This window comes from Boleophthalmus pectinirostris, unplaced genomic scaffold, assembly GCF_026225935.1.
Source record: "Boleophthalmus pectinirostris isolate CB_2022bp ecotype Guang Dong unplaced genomic scaffold, ASM2622593v1 HiC_scaffold_5, whole genome shotgun sequence".
Lineage (NCBI taxonomy): Eukaryota > Metazoa > Chordata > Actinopteri > Gobiiformes > Gobiidae > Boleophthalmus > Boleophthalmus pectinirostris.
This window is the reverse complement of record NW_026571404.1, coordinates 7033578-7059342: the sequence shown is the minus strand read 5'-3', so window position 1 is coordinate 7059342 and position 25765 is coordinate 7033578. Positions and strand designations below refer to the sequence as shown.

General features: G+C 40.3%; 1 protein-coding gene and 1 pseudogene across 1 annotated transcript in view; one reads left to right on the top strand and one right to left on the bottom strand.

Annotated features, from left to right (window-relative positions):
* Positions 1-25765, bottom strand: part of hs3st1l1 (heparan sulfate (glucosamine) 3-O-sulfotransferase 1-like1) — a 150376-nt gene that overhangs the window by 28484 nt on the left and 96127 nt on the right. The gene's annotated exons all lie outside the window — the stretch shown is intronic.
* Positions 17000-17116, top strand: LOC129411647 (5S ribosomal RNA; annotated as a pseudogene).

Sequence of the window (25765 nt, the reverse complement as noted above, 5' to 3'; positions counted from 1 at the left end):
AACTACATCTTTACAGTACTATATTTTCCGGACTATAGAGCGCGTATGAATATAAGCCGCATCAACTAAATTTTAACAAAATTTTAAACTTATACATATATGGGCCGCATCTGAATATAAGCCGCAGGTGTCCACGTTTTCAAGTTCTTGCCGTCTGCTTTTATCGTCTCTGAAAGTTTTTGTCGTCTTTTTGCATTGAGTCAGTTCGTCACGCTGTCGTCGCCAAATTCTCACCATCGACTCACTGATGTCGAGTTCACGCACAGCAGCTCTGTTTACTTCTTCCACAGCCACATCAATCGCCTTTAACGTAAAAGCTGCATCATCTGCATTTCTTCGTGTGTTTTCCATGAGAGTGTGTGTATGAAGTGCAAAATAACTGTTCAAAACACAATCAAACAAGCATCTTCTCAGTGCATCACCCCGTCTCTTCCCAGGCTCTACTGCGCATGTCTCCTGCAGAAAGAGTCTCTGTTCTGTCTGTATCATGTCAGTGTCTCGGAGGATTTCAGCAGATTTCAGACTCTCTCGGGGGAGGGGTTAGTTCTGTCAATCAGGTATGAGTGGATGTCCGGCTACTGAAGTTTGAGACGTTTCTTCTCGTCATTTACACATACAGGTAAGACATATCCCCCTTACTAATGTTCACTTAGCATCATAACTTATTTTCTCACACGGCGATAAACTATTTGAATGCACTGACAATATCGTGAGCGAGTGTCGCAACTTCATGTGAACCCTAGATCCATGTTTAACCGCACAGACAGCGGCGTTTTCTGCACTCAGGCTGCACGTATCCACCGTGTTCGTCAACCGTCGACCGTATATATGAATGGACGATGTGCCAAACAAAGAATGCGTCCATAAATTCGCCGCATCGTTTTATTCGCCGAAGGATTCAAAGTGTGAGAAAAAAGTAGCGGCTTATAGTTTAGAAATTTACGGTAATGTGCTGTAATGTATGTATTTATTATTCCATTAATATCATACTCATTTGCAGAAAAAATGATGAGATTTTTTTCTTTTTGTGTCCTAAAACATTGAAATCGAATCAATATCATGACCCGTGTACCGAGATATGCATCGGATCGTGGGAAAACTATCGTCGCATCCCTAATTGCAACACAAATCTGCATTTAAACATGTTTTCCAGCTGCCACCATCTGTATTAAATATTATTGATCCAAAGAATCATCTTATTGACACTTAATGTTCATTTAAACAATTATTACAATCTGTTTTTGTCAGTTCCTTCAGCCTTTGCACAGTTCCATATTACGGTCGCCCTCTCCTCTGCTCTAAAGCCACTCCCAGCTCATTTTGTGTCTCCGGTCTGATCCCTGACGCTCATTAGAAAAACCACGGAGCGAACCAAAGCCCAGACCATCTCCAGATCTCTGCCTGTCCCATTATTGATCTCACTGCCCCATGATATCACCCGTTCATGCCTCGCGACGCATTATCCTAACCCCAATTACTTTTACTATTGGATAAAATCACAGCGCGCTCATTTGGATGTATTCTATTAATCCATGTAATGACGTCCACGTGTGTCTGACCTTGACGAGATCCACGCAGGAGAGAGCGGAGGAGGTTATGGACTGTTATGTGAATGCGGTCAGACATGTCCAACTTTGCTCCCAGAATTCCCAGGTCTCATGTTGGTTTCTATAGGGTCACTATAGGAGGAGAGCGGTGAGAACATCGGAATTCTAATGGATACAACCCAACTTGTTTTTGTGCTGTTGTGTTGAGCTCAGTGTAACACGGACAGGTGACGACTGTAGAGTAACTGAACTATTGATCAAGGTCCGCTTTTAAGGAGGAAATATGTAACTTTTCTGTTGGAGGGTCGGCCACCAGGACGTTATTGCTTTTCCCAAAGTGTTCCAGGGTACAGCATCACACACAGTCGTCCCTCACTATAACGTGATTCACCTTTCGCTGCCTTGCTGTTTTGCAGATTTTTTTTTTGTGCAATTTCGCATGCTTTTTCTTTACATCATATGAACATGCATTTTGTTCCTCCCTCTGTGTCCTGATTGGCTAAGGGACTGTAGACCATTGTCAATCTGTCTCCTCCATGCCTTGTCTCATGTATAGTACTGAATGCGTTCAGCTTGACAAATTTACATAAATGTTCGATCTTGAAGGCTGTAACAAGTAATAAAGGGTCGTGAGTATACCACATTTAATGTTTAACCACTGACATCTGATATAGGTGTTTAAAGATACTGCTGTGTAGGTTGTGTCTTTTTAAGGAAATTCTTTACAGAGCAGATGATGTAGGGTCATCCTGGCTGGCATCAAACCTAAATAGATCTGGTCATTCCCATAAACGGAGAGGCTTCAGGGAGGATCCAAGGCGTGAACCTGCTCAACATATCATTATGCATATTTCTGTGAATGTATATATACTGGGTTAAGGGACAGACGCAGGTGTTCAGACTGCCTGAAATAAGTCCTGTGTAGAAAAGGCCATCAGGGACAGTGGTTTGACCCAGAGCTCTGTATTAGAATTGTATTGAATAGAGAATACATTTTTGTGATTTTAATCGATTGATTCCAGTCATTATTTTCTACAATTGGAACACACCAACAATCTCTATCAGTGTGATTCTGAAGTGCTGTATGTTTACAAGTTTTCTCCCGGACAAAACCCACAATGTCAGTGAAACATCCTGCAGCGACAAAAGCTCCTGCAGTCACACCCAAAAAGTTAAACTTCTGGACATGCTGAAGGAAGGTAGAAGTTACACGGCTGTAGGGCTCCTTTAAGGAATAAATTAATCTTCTGAGGAAAATAACATAAGGACGACAGCAGCAATAAGTTTTAAGAAGGATACATAAAGGTTTGTAACTGTCTGAGAAAAGTGTATAAAGTGTGTGGTGAGGGGTTTTACAGTCGTAATAAATAAAGCTGACCACTTTGTGAATTTCGCCTATTGTGGGTTATTTTTAGAACTTAACCCCCGCGATAAATGAGGGACCACTGTACGGCCATGTACAAGCAGGTTACATAATTACATAAAGTTACATAACGCACCTTTAAATATAAATCATATTACAGTTAAGTATAAGTAAATTAAGTATATTTTATCTGATACTAGGTGGACAAATCCATTAGCTTACTTGTCACATTAAACAGGTTGCAAACACCACTAATATAAAATTTGCTGTAATATGCTATGAAATTCTAACCTTGCTCGGTAAGATGGATTCTCGCGATATTCGTGAGTTCACAAACTCACAAGAATGCCACCACTGTAAGGTTAAAACAAACATGGTGACGCCGACAGACGTACTTCAGCTCTTTGTGCATTTGTGGACCATAGACTGTGTATATGAGTGGACATAGCTAATGTGCTCACCACCGAGTGCCAAATAGGAAGTTTGCCAGGAGACCCTTCCGGCTCCTTCTGACTCTGGCTCCAATTGACTTACATTTGGATCTTGTGGTTCCTCTCTCTGTACCTGCAGCAGTGAGCCTCATCATTCTGGTCTTAAAATGTTTGTATTAACCTGCTCTACATGATCCTGATTTGTTTTTGCTATTTTATCTGTCAAAAAAAATCCTATTCATACCATAGAGCAGGGGTGTCAAACTCATTTTGTTCCGGGGGCCGTATCCAACCGACTTTGATCCCAAAGGGCCGGATCAGATATTTGTGCAGAGAAACGCAAATCTATTACAGAAATCTTTTTGAATTGATGAACTCTTTCTTATTATAATATTATAATATTATGAACAATCTGAAACTTTAAGAAAAATTCAATTTCAACACAATGTTTTAACATGAACTTGTATGCAAATAGGAATAAGTAAATTTTTGTTTTAAAATCTTGCACTCGGCTCCACTTTTCTCATGTTGGACATTTTTCTGATGAGGGTGTCACGGTCAACAGTCAAAACGATCGTCCTTTAAGAGCGTTTGGAAAGAGACAAGTCTTCGTTTGTGCTGCTCTGGTGGGAGGGCCACGTACAGAGACGCTGGAGACGCTGCTGTGATAAACACCACAGAAAATTAACAAGATTTTAATAGAAAATATAATTTAAATAGTTTAGTAGAAAATCATCCAAGGGCCACATTAAAGGTCTTGGGGGGCCGGATCTGGCCCTTGGGCCTTATGTTTGACACCTGTGCCATAGAGCCTGGCTCCAGATTTGCTCCTGTAACCATGAGCATCACGAGCCTCATTTGAGTGGCGCTGAATACACACTCTCTTAGTCCACTTCTTTTATACAGACTGTGCTTTTCTCTGGATGTAAAAAAAGTTTGATTTTTTGACTTGTTTCGCTGTTGTGACACCACTCAAGATTCAAATATTTGTCATGACATTCCATATTTTCTAATCACTTCAGATCCGCTCCATATTGATAAACGTGCAGAACTTCACTTCAGAGTTTCCATCAGACGTGAGTAGGGGTGTAACGATATCCAAGTCTCACAATATGATATCTTCACGGTATGAACTTCACAGTACAATATTTATTGTGATATCGTGGGAAAGCTCACGATATGGTGGCTCACGATTAGGGATGCAACAATATCCAAATTACGATATTTTGTGGAGGCAAACAAAACTTTTAATTTGCTACTTTTTCATCTTAAATTGCCTTGACAAGACTTAATCCAAAGAACTAAGACTTAAAAGTGCTTAGAACTGTTATTTCTTCTTGTAGTCTGCACTGAAATGGAGCAAAGGATCATGGTCTATGTAGTTTCCTCTGACTTTTTTAGCTACTGCTGCACCATAACTCTTCATTTAAGCAAAGAGACTTGTAATTTGATATATTGTGATGGTCCCCGATATTATTGTGAGAACTTTGACGATACGATATCACGATATATTGGTTAGTGTTACATCCCTAGAAGTAAGTCATGTTAATGAAATGCAGCGAGGAAGAAAAATGCAGTACGTATAATAATAATAATACATATAATATTTAATAAAAACATTCCCCATTCAATTATTTCTTCTTAAAGCTGCATATGTTTTCTGGTGGAGGGTTCACCATGTGCGTTTTTCGATGGAGACATTATCTCCTTGCCTATAATCCTTCACAGGCAAAGCAATAACATCTCCATGGAGACAAAAAAAAAGTGCGGAACCCCCAGTAAAAAAAAGTTCCATACTCTGAACTCTTCTCGACTCACCAGGCTGGTCCATTTATATCTCCTTCTATAGGCTCCAGAGTGAATCTCGGACACATTCAGCTCATCAGTACAAACTTATTTCCTTGTTTGGAGCATAAATTACTGTGCAGCTCTCATGCAATGCCACACGGAGCTATTTCTGTACCGCAATGAGTAAGACAATGACCTAATCTCCACCCACATGTCGGCATAGGCATTCATTATGAGCTGAGAGATAGGCCTCCTCTGTCATCCGCTGCACATCGCAAACACGGGCCTGTGATTACCGCGTTTTAGCTCCAATCGTCCAGACATTGAGTTAAACTTGCAGCAGCGATCAGCATTTTTTCACCGTCTTCTTCTCTTTCTCTTGTTGTGCTTTTTTTTGTGTTGGTTTTTTTTTTTCTTCCAGTTATGGCGGAGTTTCTGCCCACTTCCATCTGTGAACAAAGTGAGACATGTGCAACCCGACGCCAAGCATGCCAGCGCATCGTTAGCAGATACATGTTGATCCTTAAAGGGCCCATATTACGCTGTTTTCTGGGTATAATGTTGTTTTCGCATCGCAAACATAGCTGGAATTGTGATTTGTTTCATTCACACATCTTTAACATGCAAACTATGCGTATTTAGGCTGGAGTTCTTCTCTCAAACAGAAAACACTCGAGGTTTAAAGGGCACAAGAGTCAGTTTTGCGTAAATCACGACCATTTTTTAATTATGACTTGAGTTGGTGGGATAGTGCATGTAGTAAATATTTATCAGAGCTTTACATAAAGTAATTTACTTAATGGATTCGTTAATTAAATGGACATTATGTCACCAGTGACCTCTCACATAACAGAGACATGTATAAGCAATGTAAGATTTATGGCAAATACGCTTGTCCATGAATTCTCCACGTGCTCCAGTGATGTCAAAATGACACTTTTCAAATGTTTCTGCTCAACCTTGTACTGTAGACTAGGGGTGTAACAATTCACAAAAATCACGGTTCGGTATGTACCTCGGTTTTGAGGTCACGGTCTGGTTCATTTTCGGTTCAGTTTTTGGGAACAAAATGCAAAACCATTTACTTGTTGTTTATTTGTGTGTTTTTATTAAACCAACTATTTGTTTTAACATTATACAAAGGAGAAAATAAAATAAATGAAAAGTGCTGCTGGTAATACTAATAAGTTAAATTAAATATTCTCAAATAAGCAACAAATGTTTGTAATATTCTAAAAAAGAAATTCCTTTTAACGGGAAACAAAACTTTTCAAAAAGTAAAGCACAGCACTAACAGTTCCAGCCTGAAGTTTTACTCAATCTTCATATTTTTGGCCAGAAAAAAACTACTTGTCCACATTGTTTGCAGTAAGTGCAGATCTGCTGCAGTTACAATGTCCCCAGAGGTTGAAAATACACTTTCGCGAGAGACAAAGGTCAGAGGACAACAGCTGGTTGTCAAGGCGACCGCCCTAACTATAAAGCGCCACGGCAAACATTTCCACCTCAATCACAGACGTGTAGACTTATGAATATTAAAAAGACAAGTCTTCGGTGTAGCTGCTCATGTCGTGGCAGAATATAAACACACACAAATTGCCCGAATTCACTCGTCCACGGTCCTGCACCAAACCAAACATCCCACACTGAAATGGTTCGGCACAAATACATGCACCATAACTCCCTTACTGTATACTGCACATCTTTGGCACAACTTCAAGAAAAAGAGGTTTCAGAGTTTGACAGTGGCCTATAATGACTCTTGAGAATATTACTGAAAGTGCAGAGGTTTTGCAGCGCCAGTGAAATGTTTGTAAAATGTTGTGTGAGATCCTGTGTTGTCACAATTAGATGTTGCATTTATTCATTTATGTTTAGAGCCATGAATCTGAGCAATCAAATCATTTAAGCTCTAGGTGTGATTCACCTCTGACACTTTCAGTCTTGTCTGTACATTAGGGAAGTAACGATATCCAAATCTCATGGTACGATATTTTCACGGTATGCATCTCACGGTACGATATTTATTGTGATATTTTGGAAAGGCTGATATAATTGTAGATGAGACACTTTTCTGCTTTTAAAATACCTTGACAAGATGTTGGTGCGAATTATTTCCGTCATAATCCCAAGAATTGATGTAAAAAACATATTTCCTCATATTGTCTGCACTGAAATGAATTATGGGATATGTAGTTCTCAACGTTTATAAGCTTTTGCTGCTATAAAATCGTGCATTACATTTGCAATATATTGAATTGCAAAGAAACTTGTAATTCAATATTTGGTATATAGTCCACGATATTATTGTGAGACTTTTTAAGATACGATATCACAATATTTTGGTTATTGTTACATCCCTGCTGTATACATTATAACATGCATTGTATAGTTACGTTTTAATTCTTCTTATTTTTCATTTACTTACTTACTATAAACCAGATATTATGTGTTCTTAATAAAGATTGAATTGAATTAAATGATAAGTGCAAAAATATAAGAAATAGTGCTGAGTTCTAAAACAGAATCCCTCTTCCTTTGTCAACAAAATGGAAAATTCCTCCCAAAATACAGAGAATTTACACCCAAGGAAGACTTTTTTTAAACCTTGATTTAACAAAATAAAATTGACGTCATTAGTCTGAACATATAATAACTACAAGTTTTGACCCGTGTTTACATTGTGGTTGCAGGAATTATCTATATGTCGTATCTACTCCTCATGTCCAAAAAGCAATGACATTATGAACTTATGAAATTGAAAATCGATTATGAAGTTACGAAATTCGAAGTCTAACCTGTCATGTTCGCTGTTACTGACAATAAGCCCCGTGACCTTGTCTGAGTTCACACATTTATATAGAACTTTATTTTTTTTACCTAAAAATGTCACGTTATTGCCAGATCTAATTTAAGACTGCCCATAATGATATCTGTTTCCTGGGAATAATTTTCCAAGCATCAAATGACAATAGCAGGCCTCCCACCAGCGCTGGAGCTCCCAAAATAGGCAGCTCTTGTTGGAGTTGGTTTCTGTGACTCACTTGGAGAACTCACAGTCTACGGGCTCCACAAACTTTTATCCTGGATGTAATGTATGGATTCCTCACATTATTTTATGCATCCTAATCTCTATAGGCTCTGTCAGCGTCATTACCTCCTGCCCAGTTTTATTGCACATGGTTTTTTAACACTTTTATATCTGGGCCTGGTCAAGCAGAAGTAAACAACAAGGCCAAAAATTCAAGTTAATGCATCTGATATAAAAATGTATTGAACAGATACATATGTACTCTAGTTTATGAAACTGTTTACCTTTTTTCTGTACCATTTTTAGTTCTAAAGTTCCATACGTTTTAAACAGACCATGTATGAAACATGGAACAAAAATTATTTCCCAAATTTCAAAGACCTGCAAATCATGTAAATAAATGGATGTATTTCATCATATCTTGTGTTATTCCATCTTTGAACTGTTGATGAAGGTACATGATTTTTTTTTTTTATGTATTTAAAATGATAAAAAATTTGCTTGGAAGGACTGACATATTTTATAGAAATAGTTTCCTTTCATTTTGAAGTAATATTAAAGTATTCAGAAGAAAAAAGCGACAAATTATGCAAAATCCTGCACCTTCTACTTGTTTGAACAATTTTCCCTCCGTTACTTTTCCCTCCGTTACCATGACCTTTCTTAATAAAAAATCTCATTACTCAAAAAGTAAGAGGTTTTTCAACCTAATCTTGTACCATATGGTAGAAAACTATATGAAGCAAATATTCAAACCAGTTTGTTAAGGATATGTAAGTGAGAACCAAGAGTTATCACTGTTTGGATTTATTGCCCAAAAAGTGCTGCATATTTCATTCCCTCCGTTACCGACATGAGTTTTTAAATTTTTTGTCAACAACTTGAAAGAATATCACAGGTTTAACTTTACCCTGTTGGAGTGTAACTCTTTCCTACATTCTGATACTTTACTTATTTCAATAGTCCCTCTAGTTTCTGAATAAGAGACATTTGAATGTAAAAAATCTGCCCCTGTTTCCCTCCGTTACCACTTGACTGGACCCATCTTTAATCTGCTGTTGTTTCACTCTCTTAAATCTCTATTCACTGTTTCATGTTATAGTTGATGGGTGAGTGTTTTCTGCTTGTGCTTTTGTTTTATTCTGCCTCTTGGCCGGGTCGTCACTGTAAATTAGAAGGTGTTTTCAGCTGACTTACCTAGTAAAATATTGAATAAATAAAAATAAATCTCTGAAAAAAAAGAATGAATATTTAAATTTGTGCTGTCAAAAATATCATATAATATAAAAAACTATTTTAATTGTGTTAATTTTTAAAACACTTTTTTTTTTTTATTTTTTTTTATTCTGATTCGTGACCTAGTCGCTGGAGAGAAATGGAACTGAGCAGAGGCACTAAGTGGCTCCAGCCTGACTACGGAACCGAGGATCTTTCAGAGTTGCGAGTAGCTGATTTTCCGGTATGGTATTTTCATTCTTACATATGCTACCTCATATTTCAGAACAATAAACTGTATAGAGTATATAAATGGACATCTGGGTCCACCGACTCTGGCTCCATTTCACTTTACATTGAAAAACTGTTGCTCCTCTCTCTGCAACTGCTGCAGTGAGCCTCGACATTTTGGTCTTAAAACGTTCGTATTAACTCGCTCTACATGATCCTGGTGTTTTTATTTCGCTATTTTGTCCATAAATCAACTCCTATTCCCACTCCTTTATACAGTCTATGTTCAGAAATGTCAAAAATCTGAATGAAAGTGCAGGTGGTGGGTGGGACATGAGTCAGATTTTGATATTTTTCCTGAGGACTTTTACCTTAAAAAAACAAGACAAAGCCAAGATTACTCAAACCTGCATGAATCAGAGAAATCTCATGCTAAAGGAGCGATTATAATAAAGTTAAGAGCTCTTGAAAACGACAGATTTTGCAGACTTCATTGCAGTTCAGTCTGATGTGCATCTTTTAGAGCTAGTCTCCAAACGAAGGAAAAAACACATTAACAATAAAAGAGTAAAGAGAAAAGACTTGCACACTGAACAGGAATCTAATCAGACAGAGTCCTGATCATCCCCATAGAGACTCTGATGAAGCATGTCTCCTCTCCTCCATCCTTCCTGTCTCATCCCCTCCTCTCCTCGTGTCTCCTCTTCTCCCTTGATCAGCTCCTCTTCTCTTTGTTTCCTTCCTCGCCTCCTTTCCTACCTCCTTCCCTCCATCATTTTCTTCCTCCTCTCTTCTCTTCATGTTCTCTCTCTCACTTGATCCTCTCCTCTTCTTCTCCTTCTCCTCTGCTCCTCTCCTCCTTCCCTTCATCACTTTCTTTCTCTTCTCATCACCTCTCGTCTCCTCTCTTCCTTGTGTCCTCTCCTCTCTTCCTTGTGTCCTCTCCTCCCTTAATCATCTCCTCTCCTTTTCTCCCTTCTTATCTTCTGCTCTGCTCCTCCCTCCTTTCCTCCATCACTTTCTGGTCCTCTTCTCTTCCTCATTTCCTCTCCTTTTCTGCCTCCTTCTTCTCCTCCGCTCCTCTCCTCCTTCCCTCCTTTACTTTCTTCCTCCTCTCCTCTCAGAGTCTCACTTTGCTGTCTCAAAAAGGCTGACACCGTTTTGATAAAAAAACAAAAAAAAAAAAAACAACACATACAATTTTCACTTAGGGCTGTGAGATTAATCATAATTGAACTGAAATTGCAATTTGAATTAGCTGCCTTTTTTTTTTTAAGTACCATAATTTCCTTCACAAACAACAAAATCTCTTATTCTACATAAAAACTGCATAAAAACTTCCAACCTTGTAGTTTAGATCTGTACAAACATTCATTCTAAAATGTGATTCTTGCACATTTTATTTTTTATAACAGCCTAAACTGAAATTTCAAAGTCGATTTTGATACTAAGGAATCGACTTGATACCCAATACTGATTCTGATACAAAATGATAATAAAAGGTGAATGTGATTTTTGTCATGGTATGTTCTTTTATATGTCGTAGGTCCGGGTAGGTGGTCCATGGGCGTGCACTAGTCCATGTGCTCTTATACTTGATCAAAATCATTCAAAAATAGGTCGCTATTTACTCGGGACAGTCACAGTTTTGAGTCGTGTGTCCCCTGTCCCAGCAGATTTATACAAAACCAGTGATTTGTCCCAGTTTTATACAAGAAATGCCCCACCCAGGTGTCCCTATTTTTCACCAATTTGATCTAAACCAAGACTAAACTAAAGCTACGTTCAGACTGCAGCCTGAAGTGACCCAAATCGGATTTTTTCACCCCTGTGCTCCTGTATCTGATCTTTTAATGACAGTCTGAACGACACTGATCCAATTTTTTTCAAATGTGACCCAGGACACTTGGATATGTGCTCCTAAAACCGACACATATCCGATCTTTTGAGTCTGAACGGCCAGGTCGCATTCATCCCACCCACACGTCAGGCTCGGAGTCTCGTCAATGGAGGGACAGCGAGGTCAGAGAGTTCATTCATATTTGAGAGATCACTGAATTCAGGCCAAATTGGAGGAGTCTTATCGGAACCGGGCGGTTTCTGAAATGTCCGAGCGCGGCTACAGTCGGTCCTGGCTCCAATGTCAACGAAAAAATAAAGAACCTGCGAGCCAAATACAAGGAGGATAAAGACTCGCACAAACAAAGCGATCTTGGACGTGTATCCTGTCCATTTTACAAAGAAATTGATCCGTAATTTGGGAGACAAGTCCAGCGTTTAGACGACTTCCGTAAATACTGAGCACGTTCGCTGTGTGTGACGTCGTCGTGTCCTACAATGCTCATGCGGGACACTTTTGGGGCGTTTAATGTTCACACTGGAGATCACGTACAAGTCGCGTTTAATTGGAAATGTGAACGACCTCGGAACAAAATCTGATTTCACCAAAAAACCGCGACTTGAGCATTAAGCCCTGCAGTCTGAACGTAGCCTAAGATTAAATCAGGATTACATCAGGTCTAAACCAGGACAAAAACAGGACTATCCCAAATTTTGACTAATCTCATCTCCACCAACACTAAAGCAGATCGTAAATTCTCATTTGTTTCACCAAAATACAGAAAAACGTGTTTGCGAATGATCATAAAGCAAAAAAAGCAGCGACCGAAGCCCCTCAGATTATGAAGAAAACACAATGTTTACACGCTCTTTTCTCAAATTTATTCATACCAACCCAGTTTAGAAATTTGAAAATCTGAACACCCCAGGAAAGCTTCATTTCTGTCCTGTGAATGGGCCTTTTTTAGAATCGAATGAATATCTAGTCTCGATACTTGCTTTAAGACTCTATTAGTTTGAGATTTCCGATACTTTCAACAACTCTTCTTCTCCGTCTTCTCGCAGTAACACAATCTCTCCTCACCTCATCAGCATCTGCACGCGCTCCCGATTCCTCTACACCCATTAAAATAACTGCAATTTGTATCTTTCTTTCTCTCTCCGTCTCCTCCGTTCGTACGATGAGTTTGATCTGCGCTGTGTAAAGTAATTGCTTCGCTGTTCATCTCGGAGGGAACACTTTGAAACCGGGACTTAATCAAAACAAATGTGCCAACTTTCTTCGCACTTAGCCTTTTGAAAAATACAAAATCTTCTCCTCCGCCATCCCTCCTCATCCCTCTCGCCGGGGCCCGAGAATCTGGGTATACACATGCATAATACATGAGTGACGTCAAGTAAAGAGTAGCTGTAGTAATGAACAGTGTGGATAGTGTTAATTTTTGATGAGTTTATGCATAGTTAACGAAGAAAACTACTAAGAGGCTGATTACAAAGTTATTGCGTATCTGGGTTGGGAGCGTGCTGCGCGTTGAGAGGGTTTAGGCGGAGTTTTGTTTATTAAAAAGAGCGTGCGTTTTTGCAGATTTGGGTGAAGAGAAAATGGGGAATGAGAGGAAACGGGTCCCAAAGCAACGCGAGACAAAACGCAATGTCCAAAGCGTTTTTCGTAAACATGTTTTCGATCGTTTTGGGTGGATTTCAAGAGATTTGAAATGGGTTCACTGAATACGAGATGTGTTCAGAATGTCAGGGTTTATAGAAGTTGTAAGAAATGTTTTTTTAAAAGTACTTCCCTACATTATTGGTTTTTGTACAAGTTTGTTAATGTCATCGTTGATTTAAAAGTGCAGTTTGTAACTTTTCTAGAGGAGGGTCTGCCACCTGATGTTACCATGGAAATGTTATTGCTTTGTCTAGAATGTTTCTAGCCTGATTCATCAGCCGGTTTCACTTTGTAGAAACCATCTGACCTCATTCGCTCGACGGTAGGCGAGTACTTTTTTCATCATTTAACCAATCGCTGCTATTTGGTCTTGACGTTTGTAATGCTTCACTAATGAGGCTAACTGGTATATTAATCTTTTCCCAAATTCCATAGGAAGAACGTCTTTCCCCTTGATAAAATTCAACAAACACTCACCAAACTCTTTGTTCCGGCTTTAAATCCTCGATCTCCGGAATCGTTGACAACACAGAATTTATGGCTCTTCACTGATTGGCTGGTGCCTGAACTCGCACTTCTGGGGTTTTTACGAACCGTCTACTGTATTTTGATTCCTGACCTAGTCGCTGGAGAGAAATGAAATTGAGCAGAGGCACTAGGTGGCACCAGCCTGGCTAGAATGTTCCATGGTATAAATCGAACCCGCCTATCACAAGGAAGACAAGCAGGTAACAGCACTACGCTACTTTACAATTCAGATCTGCGGAGAATAGCGATGGGCATGATTAGTCGACAAATCGATAACTGATCATTAATAATTTTGTCGATCACGTTCAATTTTTAATCAACAAACCAAATGTAGGTTGCTGTGCGTAGTGTAGCGCAAGGAGATGAGGCTGAGTCTGACACAAACACTGGAGTTGTGTCTCACAGTTCCACGTTTGGGCTCTGGCTCCTTGGAGACACTGTTCCACTCAGTGAGTGTGTTTACATCACATCAGTGTCCCGGGTTTGATCAGGTTTTTTGAGTGTCCCGGTTTCATCATGGTGCATGTAAACACAGTGTCCCAGTTACTGCAACATAAAGTTGAGTCACATGTGTCCAAAAGACAAACACTTTTCAGTCTTTTCATCACAGCAGTAGTTAAAATAAATAAAGTGACCAACATAAATAAAGTGAAATGATGTTAAATAAAGAGCTGCACTAAACCTGCACACGTCTGATCTCTGAAAACATGAACCATCTCCAACACGACACACACACAGAACACACTCACCATCATCATCATCAACATCCCTCTGTCACAGAGAGAACACTCATATTCCACTGAGTCATGTCCTTTAGTCCGAGAGAAGCTGAACCGCATCAGCGCACAAGGAAAGAACTGTTTTTTCAGCACTTAGTTTATGCAAATGAGTCATGTGGTTTTAAGTTTTGTTTTCAGTAAAACATAAACAAATGTGTCAAATCTGCATTAAACACATTATAATCTCAAATGGACTGATGTGGCTCTAGAGTGTTTATGGTTTATATGTTGTAAAGTTGAGTTTATTTATTCAGATTAGTCATAGTAATAATAACTAGAAAAGCACTCAGAGAGCGCAGACCTCCGCCAAGGACTACCCCCATTTTTTATATAAATTGCGATAAAATCAGTCTTCTGGATCAGATCCGGATCAGCCTTTGGAATATGAAAGAGGATCCCATTGTCCATCCCTGAGTCAAATTTCATGGGGTTTGGTCAATAATTAACCGAGATATTGAGAAACTAAATTTTTGGCCCCATTTACCACAATGTTAACTAAAATTTCAAAGTGATCCAGAATCCAGGATTTCTTCCGGATCACCCCCAAAATTAAATCAGTTCTTCCTTTTCACATTTCCAACAAATCCTGAAAATTTCATCAAAATCGGTCCATAACTTTTTGAGTTATGTTGCTAACAGACAAACAAACAAACAAACAAACAGACAAACGCAGGCAAAAACATAACCTCCTTGGCGGAGGTAATGATGATAATTTTAATATAAAAACATTAATGATTAATCGAACAGTGACCGTTAATTGTCCTGACGATCGATTAAATTAAACTTAATCAAATGCCCGACCCTAGTGGAGAGTCGCCCGTTTCACAGAAGGAAAGATTGTATTTTTGAGCAACAGAAACATCCATAACAAATAAATGCTAGTTGGAAATGTTTCAAGTCACACTGTGGAACATTCCAAGGGAAGCAATAACATCTCCATGGAGAAAAGCATTTGACAGACTCTGTACCAGAAAAGTTACACAATGCACCTTTAAAAAATGCTTAATTGGTATTTGTTTCATCTAAAAATCGTGGTAGGATTCGGAATTTTGTTTAATTTTCTTTCCGTATCGATCTATTTAAGACTCTGTAAGTGACTTGCTCTGGTTTTGCTCAAGCGTGAATATGGAGACGCAAAAATACAGATTTCTTGGCAGCTTGAGAAACAGAACCTTTGCCAATGGAACAAAAGGCCAGCAGTACAAACATCTGCCTCTTACATTTTTACACAGTGTCACGGTGTGTGTCTTTACTGTTCTGGTGCAGGTATTTCAGGATTAGATTCAAATATTAGAATGATCATCCCCAGTTTCTCTCCCTGTGCTCAGACTATACTCACTCTACTATACTGAATCATGTATCACTGTGGAAGCTCCCATAACTAAGGATGGGTGGTAGAGCCCTTCACTGTGGGACCCGACGCCAAACAACACGGTGCAGGACACATTTTGAAAGGTAAATGCGAGTGTGGGTGGGTGGGATTATAAACTGCAGTCCCGCAAATTAAATATGAGTGTAAAGTTAAATATACAAGTGATTAATGTGTGCCTATCATACATCATTTGAGCTGGATATTTTATTTGACATTAATAAAACATTTTAAACAGCCTAAACTTGCAGACGTGGTCTAATCTCCCACACATTTTAGACAATTCCTTTCCGCTTGTCCCTGTTTGATAGAGTTTAAGAAAGCGAACGTCCCCCCCCCCAAATATCGCAGATGCAGGCGAAGTCCCGCACAGACGTCTAATGAGTGGTATATAGGTGGTATGGGTATCGGCCAGTATCAATCCTGACCATATCATCATTTGGTACAGATATTTTGTCACTGCCCCATTATTCTGAGTGTCCTTTTCTGAACAGACGATGAGTGAAAATGGAAATGGAGGGTGTATAGCTGTATTTTTATACAAACTTGTAACAATTATTCAATTTTGCAGATGAAAAAAAAAGAAAACTGAAAAGTAACTAAGTTTTTGTAAAAAAAAGTTTTGATTTAAATTTGAGGATGGAGTTGTAAATAGGAGGCCTCAGACATCATCCTTCTCCTTTTTACAACTCCTTCCTCAAACCTAAATAAATAAATAAATAAAAAACAATAATAATAGTCAGGTCAGGTCCAGAGATCTGAAAGCTCCATTACGGCCCTGAATGATTCTGTTAATATAACCCAAGCTCAGGTGGTGTCCACACGACAAAGTTTTTTGGTTGAAACAGTGTTTCGACAGTTTTTATTTGTTTTGGCCTTTTGTCCATATAAAGCCAAAGTTTTGGGTGGGTGAAAACATTGTTTTTTGAAAGCAGGTTCCGTTGCGTTGTCGTGTGGACAAATAAACCGCAGCTTTTGGAAAAGAGGAAGGACTTTATGCTCTTTGTAGTGTTGTGTATCCAGTGGCTCTGGCTGTGTCCTGTTTACAGCTCCACATACAGGTGTGGCATAATATTACATCATTTTCACTATTTATTGATCCGACACGTGTGAACGCAAATTTTTTTCAATCCGCAAAAAAAAAAAAAAAAAAATAAAATCCAGGAGCGTTGTGTGAATGTAGCCTCAGTGCAGCTCAGTAGGTCAAGCTAAATATGTGGCCATACCGGCTTGTAAAAGCCTGATCCCATCAGATCTCAGAAGCTCAGCAGACTGGGCCTGGGTAGTACTTGGATGGGAGGCTGCTGGGAATTCCAGGAGCCACAGTGGGGGCACCAGTGGTAAAAAAAAAAAAAAAAAGCTGTTGTTGTGTCCTTAGGCAAGACACTTTACTCACATTGCCTAGTATGAAAGTGTTGTGAGCGTGAGTGATGGTGGTGGTCGGAGGGGCCGATGGCGCAGACTCGCTTCCATCAGTCTGCCCCAGGGCAGTTGTGGCAACAGTAGTACTTTACCACCACTGAGTGTGGAGTGACTGAATAATGAACTGTAAAGCACTTTGGGTATCTTGAAAGGCGCTATATAAATGCAATCAATCAATCAAATAACAAAATATAAACAAATAGGGTGTTAGTTTCAGAGTAGTTTCGGTGTAGTTAGCTCCTCCTTTCAGGCAGATATAAGGCAGTGTCCACCAGAGTCTGACCAGAACTGAATTTGTCCAGTTGACAAGTTGAATTTCTTCTTTTGCCGTGGATTCTACCTGAACGACTGAGGGACTGTACACAAAACACAAACTGGGCTTTTAAATCGCAACTTTACTTCACCGTTCCAGCCCCTCGTTGACCCCGGCCGAACTGGGTCGTAACGATGTCATCCCGGAAACTTATCGCAGCATTCAAATCGCGCTCAAACTTTTCCCCTTCCCATCTATTAAATCTACACCCGCTGTACACCTCGGGCCGTCACCGCGCCAGCTCCCATTTATATAACGGAGTAAAACCTTTAGCTGCTTCTGCGTGCGAGGAGACATGTTCTGCTGACACATCTAACCTCGGACGGAGACGCGCACACGAAACGCTCCGGCCCCGCGCGCGATGCATTATGATCAGATCGCTAACTGCGCGGCGTCTTTGAATCATCGCCCGGTTTGGCAGCCGGGCCCGCGCCACACAAGGTCCAAATACTAAAAAGCTGGAGTTGTGCAGCGCTGAATACATATTTAGGATGGCAGGTCCACGGCCAGAGCATTCCAACAGAAAGTGTGTGTGAGCCAACGGAGACGAGGAGGAAAGGAGGGATGGAGGGATGGAGGGATGGAGGGGGGTGTAGAACAAGAGAGAGAAGAGAAGAGGAAAGAGAAGGAGACGAGGAGAGAGAGAGGGAGAAGGATGGGAGGGGGGTTATAGAAGGAGAGAGAGAAGAGATGAGAGAAGGGGGGAGAGAAAGAGGGAAAAGAGAAGAGAGAGAGCGGGAGTATAGAAAGAGAGAGAGAGAAGGAAAAGGGGAGAGAGAGAGGGAGAAGGAAAAGGATGGTGAGAGAGCAGAAGTACAGAAAGAGATAGAGAGAGAAGTGAAGGAAAAGGGGAGAGAGAGCGGGAGTATCGAGAGAGAGAGAGAGAAAAGAGGAGAGAGAGAGCGGGAGTATAGAAAGAGAGAGAGAGAAGTGAAGGAGAAGAGGAGAGAGAGAGGGAAAAGAGAAGAGAGAGAGCAGGAGTATAGAAAGAGAAAGAGAGAGAAGTGAAGGAAGAAGAGAGAGAGGAGAGAGTGGGAGTATAGAAAGAGAGAGAGAGAAGTGAAGGAGAAGGGGAGAAAGAGGAAGAAGGAAGGGAGCGAGGGGGATATGGAACGAGAGAGACAGAAGAGAGGGGAGAAGAGGGGGAGAGAAGGAAGGAAGAGGGGGCGTATAGAACGAGAGAGAGAAGAGAAGCGAAGAGGAGAAGGGGAGAGAGAGGGAGAAGGAAGGGAGGGAGGGAGCGGGAGTATAGAACGAGAGAGAGAGAAGTGAAGGAGAAGGGTAGAGAGAGAGCGGGAGAAGGAAGGGAGCAAGGGGGATATAGAACGAGAGAGGGAGAAGAGGGTGAGAGAAGGAAGGAAGAGGGGGCGTATAGAATGAGAGAGAGAAGGGGAGAGAGAGAAGGAAAGGAGGTGAGGGGGTTATAGAATGAGAGAAAGAAGTGAAAAGAAGAGAAAAGGGAAGAGAGAGAAAGAGAAGGAAGGGACAGAGGGAGTATAGAAAGAGAGAGAAGGAAAAAGGGGGAGAGAGAGAGCTGAAGTATAGAAAGAGAGAGAGAAGAGAATAGAGAAGGGGAGAGAGAGAACGGGAGAAGGAAGGGAGCGAGGGGGATCTAGAACGAGAGAGACAGAAGAAGGGGAGAAGAGGGGGAGAGAAGGAAGGAAGAGGGGGGTTATAGAACGAGAGAGAGAAGAGAGAAGTAGAAGTGGAGAGAGAGAGAGAGCGGGAGAAGGAAGGGAGAGAGAAGAGAAAGAGAAGGGGAGAGAGAGAGAGGGGAAAAGAAGAGAGGGGGAGTATAGAACAAGAGAGAGGGGAGAGAGAGAGGTAGAGAAGAAAGGGAGAATGGGAAAGTATAGAATGAGAGAGAGAAGGAGAAGGAGAGAGAAAGGGAGAAGGAAGGAGAGAGTGGGGAGTATAGAACGAGAGAGAGAAGGAGAAAAGGAAAAAAGAGAGGAGAGTGAAGCATGAGAGAAAGAGAAGGGAGGTATAGAGAGAAATAGAGAGAAAAGGGGAGAGGGGGAGAAAATGGAGGGGGGTAGAGCGAAAAGAGAAGGAGAAGGAAAGGAGAGAGGGGGAATATAGAACGAGAGAAAGGGAAGGATAAGGGGTATAGAAAGAAACAGGGAGAACAGAGAGAGAGAAGGAGAGAGGGAGAAGGAGAAAGTAGAGAGAGAGATAGGCAGTATAGAACAAGGGTGAGAAGGAGAAGGGGAGAGGGGGATATAGAGAAAGATATAGAGACATGAGAGAGAGAGAGAAGGAGAAAGGGAGAGGAGTGAGAGAGGTGGGGGATTGAGAGAAAGAAAAGGAGAGACTGGAAAGAGAGAGTACAGGATGTGTAGAGAGAGAGAGAGTGGAGGAATAAAGGGAGAGAGCACGTAGAGGGAGAGAGAGAAAGAGAAAGTATAAGAGAGGGAGACGCAAAAGAGAGAAAGAGACGAGGAGCGGAGAGAGAGAAGGGGTGTGTAGCGGATACAGAGAGGAGAGAGATAGAAATACAGAGAAGAGAAAGAGGGAAACAGGGAGGGAGGAGAGAGTGGAGAGGGGGAGAGAGAAAGAGAGAGAAAAGAGGGAGAGGTGGTCCAAGAAGCAGCGAGCCAACAAACAGAGCAGCTGGAGTTTGAGCCAAGGAAAAGCTACAACAAACCTGACCTCCGAGAGAAAAAGTGAAGCTACTGGAACGTGTTTGTAGTGTGGGTGATGTTTGTGTTTTATCCGACTTTTATCACGAGGCAAAGTTGTACTGCGCAAATATAGGACTTAAATAGATAAATAGCAGGTTATAAAGTCAGTATTTCTTAAAGATATGTTACGCAAAACCTACTCTTGTGATCTTTGTTCTTACCGCCTCAGAAACAAACCTGGATTCTTGTCTACATCAGAAATTCCATGGCAGAAATGATCCGAATGATTCTTGTGGAGGTGTTTGGAGTTTAAAAACACAGAGGAGCACTTTCTGTATAACCGCATCCATAAGTTTTCAGTTTTCTGTTTGAGAGAAGAAGAAATTTGCAGGTATATTTTTGAGGAGGAATATAAAAGCTTAATATGAGCCCTTAGTAGCAGTAGCTTCAGTGTACAGGACGCTCTAGGCTTGGAAAAAACTCATACATTTGTAATTCATGTTTTATATCTTACTGTAAAGTGTTTTATTTCAGAATCACAGAAGTCTTGTCGCCAATGTCAGTGAAACAAATTCTCAAACCTGGACGACCAAACTTGCTGTGAAGAAGGTTCTAATCCCAGTGGTGGAAGAAGTACTCAATTTTGTTACTTAAAGGTTGTATGAAGGATTTTTTGTTTTTGTTTTTTTTGTTTCAAGTTGTCAATGATAGATTATAGAGATGCAGTAGCCTTGTAATTATGATGACCAAAAAAAAGAGAATAAAAATTCATCAACTCTGGACGTGGTGGGGCTAAACATTTGCCAATAGATAACGACACTGCCTCGTTATCTGTGAGCTGACAGGCTGTCAATCAATCTCCCTACGTTTCTAGCGTAACTGACTTGCCTGCGCCGCCGGTACGTGGTTTACGTACGACTGTCACGCAGTCCACAGACGCAAGACGCACAGACGCTGTTTACTCCACCAACGCAACAGTTCTTAGCGGCTTTTTTTGACCTATATCTTCCTCGCAGTTCGCACAAAGTTTGTTGCAATGGCGACAAGAATCCAGGAGCAGTTAGCCGCAAAAGAAAGTCCGTTTTTGAGGTCGCTGAAAGAAGAAGACAAGGGGAAAAGCAGCGAAGCCAAACTAAGGTGATTCTTGAAGATTCATTCCAGCGATGGCGCGACTGAAGCAGACGCAGGGTCTAAAGACTGACGCACTGGTCCACAAATTACTCCTGGACAGGAAACTTCTGCTTATTATGAAAACGTACTTTATTTCCAAGAGCTAGACAAACGTTTTTCAGGACACGAAAGCGATATCCTATGTCTGAAAACGTAATTTTCAAGGCAAAGAAAGAGTCCGCTTGCTGCTGCGTGTTGTAGCTAGTTCATTCGCACTGAATCTCCGCGCACTCTTCTCTGCACCCCTTTCCTGCTCCTGTCCCCGCTGCCCGATCCACTCTTCCCCCTGCTCCTCACTTCTCCGGGCACGGAATCTCCGCTCACCGCTCCCCTCTCCTCTCTCTCTCTCTCTCCTCTCTCTCCTCTCTGCTCTCTCACTTCTCGTCCGCAAACGAAATGTCCGCACACCCGCTCCTCCCCCCGCTCCTCACTTCTCCGTCTTGCCTAACCAACACTGTAGTTAGTTGTTTACAGGTCATGTGCAGCGGCTGTAAACAAACCTGTTTCTGGCGTAAGGAGGAGGCGGGAGGAGGCGTTTCTACGTAGGAGCTGTAGGGGAGGGGGGGTGGTTTCACGCATGCGCAACATTTGAAAAAGGACAAACAGTCGCTGGATTTCTCGTTCCTTGGAAAATCCTCTATACAACCTTTAAGTAAAAGTACACATACTAGAGCAAAGAAATACTCAAGGAAACGTATCAAATGAAAAAAATCTCCTCAAGTATAAGTACATTTTTAACTGACACTTTAAGAGTAAAAAGTAAAAGTATTTTGTGTTGGTTTTGAGGTCTTATAAGGTTCAAATGTAATGATTTCGATCAAGATTTTTGCTGAATTTTGTTCAACAGAAACAATTAAATCAACATTTTTATCTTTCTGTTTGTATTTGTATATTTTTGTTTGCTCAAATTATGAATAATAAACCCTCGGCTTTTTCAGCAGGTCTTAAATTATAATAAAAAGCCTTTTACTTTTCAGTCCGGTTCAAAAATGTAGTGAAGAAGAAAGTACAGATACGTGCACTCAGATGTAGTAAAGTAAAAACACATCCACTTTAATAAATACTTAAGTCAGGGGTGGGCAAACTAGGGCCTGACAAACTTGAATAATAGTAATAATCATAATAATTTCAGTGTTTTCAAAGTCATTTCAATAAATAGTAAATACCGTCGAACTTGAAAGATGGTTATTTTGTTGTGATGCTTTGTAATGATTTTCAATTATGGGATATTTCAGTAACATGGGATATATTTTCTACATATCTATGTTTTGTTTTGTTTTTCTCCTATGAGGTGGATTACCAGAAAACTCCATCCATATGCTCCTGGTTCGGCCCTTCCGTAAAATTTTAGAACCCTTTGTGGCCCACGAGTTAAAAAGTTTGCCCACCCCTGACTTAAGTAAAATACAGATACCTAAAAGTACAGTTCTTTACTACTTTTAACTTTGTTACGTTCTACCACTATTAAAATCCTCTCAGGCTCAAATTATTTTTTAGTAACAGGAAAAATCTGATATTTGGGCAAAATTATCATTTGGTAGTAAAGTAATATACAGTCCAGACTTTTTTTTGAGAGAGACTTTCACATGCAGTGTGTTCTGGGATGTTGCAGTGTTGTGGTAAATTGACACTGAAGACTGAAAATGATATGAACGCTAACTTTATTTTTATACCACTTTTCAAAACAATGAAAACAAAAAGCACAGTGTAACAGCTTTACAGCGACAGAACAGAATCCAAAACAACTTGGTATAGATCACTTTTTCGTGTGGTGCTCCAAGAAAACAATTTTTATCCTTTGTAAAGCACAAAAGTTCTTTGCACTTCTGGCAGGTCGTTTGCGTTTAATCATTTTTGCACAGTCTGCATCGTCCACGTTTATCAGCATGGATGGGAAAAAAGGCTCCTGAGTAAAAAAGGCTCATAAAATATGGGTGTGGAGTAAGTAGGTAATTGGCATTTAGCTGTTGCAGATCTGCAACGCCTGCCTGGAGAGGGTTATAATAATGTTTTGCTATAAAACATGTGGTCAAAGGTCGGCTCAAAATACTGGACCTGTAATTTTTGCATATACAAACACAATTTGTTTGCCAGCAGGGGGCGCAAAGCATTTCAGAGCAAAAACAGCGGGTGTTTCCCAATTGCCAGGATCCTCTGAAGCACTTCGGACAGATTCACGTTATCAGAGCTCCGTCAAGTGCTGCTCCAATACCTCCCAAATCTCTCATGCCCTCCACGCTCCACTCCTCCATTTGGCTCTTTTACCGAGGATGCACGGGTGAATCCTTGGCCGCCTATGAGAGCTGCAAATTGCCCACAATGCATCATAACTTCACTTTTTTACGAACATTTTAATCAAATAAAACTGATTCTACAATAAAAATAAGTAAATATTTTGCCGTTTTAGCCGCATAGCTGTAGATCACGCAGATTATCAGATCGAATTAATTCAAATCAAGACACATGCAGCAAAATCTCTTAAAGAAGGGGATTGGGAATACAATTACAATCACCCAAAAATGTCCGTGCATTTATGTCTGTAGGCTATTGATCAGCCTAAACAACTCAATAACAGATGATTCACTCAGGCTTCATTATTCACATGTTTTAACGCGTGTGGTCGTTGGAGCGAGGATCCTGGGAATTGAGAAACGCCCGTATTCTGGTAGCAGCTATTAGCAAGAAATACTTTGTTTGTGTCCTGAGTTCTTGAGAAGGAGCTGATTTGCATGATTATTCAAACCACATGGACGAAAGAAGACACAACGCAGATACGTGTTTGATGAGAGGACGACGCAGGTTACAAGCTACAAAATAAAACCACATTCAACACAATATCTATGTTGATTAGTTTCACTGTTTATATAAATGTCAAATTATTAAACAGTAGGATTGCATTAGAAGTATTTAAAAACACAGATATAAGACCACATGGTGACATAAAAGGATTTAATGGGATTTAATGTTGAAAATAACTAGTCTAAAGAGTATTTTTAATGATGATTTTGGTATCGGAATCAGTTTTGAGTATTAAAGAAGTTTTTTGGTAGAGGGTCTGTCACAAATGTGTTTCCATGGAGATATTATTGCTTTGCCTGAAGAGTTTCACAGTATGACATTAAATTAATCCATGTTGCATTTATTCAATTTCGTGTGTTATTGGAGAAACGAAATAGCCACTTAAAAAAAGGATGAACCAACACAGACGAGAGAACAACACAGGACCTCAGTCTGATGTACAGCTCCATCTAAAAGCCTCAGGCCACTCCTTTGAGCATAGTTTTATTCATTTACTTATTTATTTTTACTTTTATTTATTTATTCATTTGCAAGAATCCTGGAAGTGTGAATCCGAGCACAAGCTGATCAGCGAAGAGCCATACATTCTGTGTTGGCAACAATTCCCGAGATCGAGGATTTAGAGCCGGAACAAAGAGAATGTTTGGTGAATTTTATCATGGGGAAAGACATTATTGCCCTTGTTCCTATGGGATTTGGCGCATTACATACATCACGACCAAATAGCAGCGATTGGTTAAATAAAAAAGTACCTGTCTACAGTCGAGCGAATGATTCCTAATGCTGCGAGGTCAGACGGTTTCCATGAAGTGAAACTGGCTAGACTCAGATATCTCCTATTTTCAACTCCATCCTCAAACCTAAATCAAAACAAGCAAAGAAAATGATAGGAGTAGCCAGGTCAGGTTTAGAGCTGTGAAAACTCCATTTCATTCCTCTTTTTTAATTTTAATCTTCATGATTATTTATGTTTTGATTTGTTTTTATTATGATTTTAATGTATTTCTTATTCTGTAAAGCACTTTGAATTACTTTGTGTACGAATTGTGCTATACAAATAAACTTGCCTTGCCTTGCCTTATGGCCCTGAATAATTCTGATAATATGGTCCCACACTCCGGCCCAGGTAACAAACAGAAACTGTAAACAAGTAGATGTGTTAGTTTCAGAGTAGTTTCATTGTAGTTAGCTCCTCCCTTCAGGCAGATATAAGGAAGTATCCACCAGCATCTGACCAGAACTGAAGAAGCAGCTTGGATGAACTGCGAAACGTATTCGACCAAATAAACTTTTGTCCATTCGACAAACTGAACTTCTCCTTTTACCATTTATTCAATAACATGTGTTTTATTGCTCAAAAACCACAGATCTGACCTGTAACTTCGCTTAGAGGCATTGTGGGCTGGTCTCCATGGAAGTAGATGAGTTTAATGCCATACCGTGGGACATTCTAGACCAGGCATGTCCAAACTATGACCCGTGGGCCAAATGCGACCCTCAGACAAATTTTTCTTGGCCCTCAGGCTTCCAGGAGAACTGGCCCAAATTACCTTGCATCAATGAAAAATTTACTTTTTATTGCAAGTTTTTTTTTTTAAATCTACCTTGATAGAGTAAATATTTCATATTTATTGTGTGGTTTTAAGGATC